Here is a 3,026-nt window from a genome sequence, read left to right on the forward strand (position 1 = left end):
GCCAATTGTCAAAAAAAACCAAATCCAGCTCACTGACATCCATCAGAGAAAGAAATCTGCCAACATATGACTCCAGAGGTACAGCAATGGGAGGTTGACTCTTAACCGCTGTTTGAAATGACCTAGCAAGCCACTCAGTTGTATCAATCGCTATGAAGTTTCACGTGCACCATAGCAGTTCATGAAAACTGCTCACCACCAAAGGCAACCAGGAACAGGCAATAAATGCTGGCTGGCCAGCCAGCGATGCACATGTCCCATGAGTGAAAAAAAAACAAAACGCCTGATGCTTATTCAGAGCTGGACATACAATGTAGTATAGACTTGTTCTGCAGTAAAGACATTTACCACAGCCTTACTGTTCGCATGAAGAGAATTGGTGTAATGTAGACCTGGTAACGTAGTTAGTAGGCTTAAGATGAAGTTTTCATGGACTAAGTGTTCAATCCATGACCAAAATCTGTAAACAGTGGGGATAAGGCAATTATTGCAGTGGCACACTTTCTCAAGCTGTCTGTGTTAACAAAAAGACACGCTTAAGAATTGCCAAAGTGAGTATGGTCCTCAACAAACTTCAAAACTCAGTCTGGGAGAGGAGTAAGTCTGCTTACTAACCTGAAAGTGTTTAGAGCAATAATTCTGCTCACTATGCCCCAAAAATGTGAGATTTGGACTATTGAACCAGCATCATGCCATGAAGTACAAATGCTTCATCTTCCTTCAGAAGTTTCTAAAGACCAGATGGCAGGACAAAATACCAAACACTGAACTGCTCACCCAAGTTGGTATTCCTGGCATCCACACCATATTGAGGCAGCCACAACAGCTGGTCATGTGGTCAGAATGCCTAACACTCACTTAGTAAAATGAATCTTCCACACAGACCTGGAGTTGCCGGTGTTGGACTGGGGTGGACAAAGTTAAAAATCACACAAGACCAGATTATAGTCGAACAGGTTTAATTGGAAGCACTAGCCTTCGGAGCGCCCTTCAAGGATCAGGGACGACCACCTGATGAAGGAGTAGCTCTCCGAAAGCTAGTGCTTCCAATTAAACCTGTTGGACTATAACCTGGTGTTGAGTGATTTTTAACTTTGAACACCCCAATCCAACACTAGAATCTCCAAATCCAAATAAACCTGTTGGACTATGACCTGGAGGTGTGTGGTTTTTCATTTCTTCCACAAAGAAACACTATAAGGCATTCTGAAATCTTCAGCTAGGAGTTTTGATGTCTACTCTGGGACTCAGGAGAAGCTCACATAGCATTGCTTTGACCTGACACAAGCAAATAAATAAAAAGTGCAGCCTTCTTCAAAACTGCATATTAGAAGCAGAGAGAAAACACGAGGGAAGGAACTGTAAGCCAGCAACTCCTCTAAAAGTAAAATATTTGCATTGTCCTTTCCTACTTTGTAACACAGCCTTCCAGCCACAGATCAGCCTTAATAACCACCTATCTGTCCACTGGAAACCTAGTAAACATTCCAGATGATAAACATGGTCATCTTCATATCAACAGGAATGAAGTAAATATGAGAAAAGAAAAACTATATAAGCACAGAGGTTAGTTACAACATTTGAGCTTAATTTAGAACATCATGAACCATTATCATAGATTCATAGAATAGAATCTCTACAGTGTGGAAACAGGCTATTTGGCCCAACAAGTCTACTCTAACCCTTTGAAAAGTAACCCACCCAGACCCATTCCCCAACATTTACCCCTGACTAATGCACCTAACCTACACATCCCTGAAAATTATGGGTGATTTAGCATGGCCACTTCCCAGAAATGTGTAGGTTAGGTGTTGTGGGAGGAAATGCACACAAACGCTATACAGACAGTCGTCCAAGGCTGGAATCGAACCTGGGTCCCTGGTGCTCAGGCAGCAGTGCTAACCACTGAGCCACTGTGCCACCCCAATTATTGTTTGCCTCGTTTTGATGAGCCAGTTCCATTTAATGTCAATAGAAATACTATTATTTTTTTGCTTTATAATCTATTAATTAACAAAATGAGATTTGATGTGAAACTCTGCAGCTTCTCACATGTATGTGGAGAGTTCTACCAAAACATGGATTCAGTATTGAAGAAATGAGAAAAATTTCCTGTTCGTTTAAGTTATTAATACTTAGTCAGAAATGAGAACCAGAAAGGATACTCTTGAAGTTACAATCTGGTGCAGTAATTTAAAATTGGGCATCCTAATTTTCCAGGACCAGGTTATTCAGAAAGAAACACTTTGGTTTTTGTGATTTTATCTCACCATCTGTTGCTCAAGCTGTGTCTGAAATTGCCCCTATTCTTTAAATCTCTGAAAATACCTTAACTGGAGTCCTTTAAAACTGTGAGAGAATTGTTTGTGTATTATCAAAGAAATAAAGATCAAGATTGACCCTCTTTTTGTTTTTAACCACTTAAAGCTATTGTTACTTTGTAGCTATGGCACAATCTTTAGCAGCAGGATATGTTTGAGAATTCTTGCAAAAGATTTTACCCCCCCAATAAACTGAAAGTATTCTAAGTTACTTGTAATTTTCATCTTTGAAAGTTTTCAAGCCAACACAATTAAAACTTACCTTTCTGAAGTTTGACATAAACACCCATTTCTTGGAACTAAACAGTTCGGCCTCTTGCAGTTTTGAATGATAGATATACCTGGAGTAGTCAAACAGGCCTGTGTTGTTCTTGTGGCGAAGTGAGACAGGTAAAGTTCTAAAATATCACCCACTGTACTGCATGCCAAAAACTTCACAGCTGGTCGGGAGCTTGCAAGGAATTCACTGGACTTCTTCCTGCTTTTGCCTTGCTTGCACAAGTTCACAAATCCTATTGGATAGCTCTTTTAACTCGGCCCACTAACTTTATTTAAATTCAGGGAAATCAAACTTGTTTGAAGGGATGTACATTGGGAAGTGCTTATTAAACATTTCTAAGGTTGATTGCTAGCACAAGTAATTTCATCTGAAGTGTGTTGCCTGGAGTCTGTCAATCAGCTTGGTTTCCCTTATAACAAGTTGTT

The 3,026-nt window shown here is 40.0% G+C and overlaps 1 protein-coding gene across 3 annotated transcripts in view; it reads right to left on the reverse strand.

Annotated features, from left to right (window-relative positions):
* The window catches only part of itprid1 (ITPR interacting domain containing 1), a 138,984-nt gene extending 136,222 nt beyond the window's left edge, over window positions 1-2,762 (reverse strand). For all 3 annotated transcript variants that reach the window (XM_043688819.1, XM_043688820.1, XM_043688817.1), the window contains exon 1: window positions 2,584-2,762. The gene's annotated coding sequence lies outside the window, so the exon portion shown is untranslated. The remainder of the gene's footprint in view (window positions 1-2,583) is intronic.
* Between the last annotated feature and the right edge of the window lie 264 nt (window positions 2,763-3,026).

Source organism: Chiloscyllium plagiosum, chromosome 4 (assembly GCF_004010195.1).
Source record: "Chiloscyllium plagiosum isolate BGI_BamShark_2017 chromosome 4, ASM401019v2, whole genome shotgun sequence".
Taxonomy (NCBI): Eukaryota; Metazoa; Chordata; class Chondrichthyes; order Orectolobiformes; family Hemiscylliidae; genus Chiloscyllium; species Chiloscyllium plagiosum.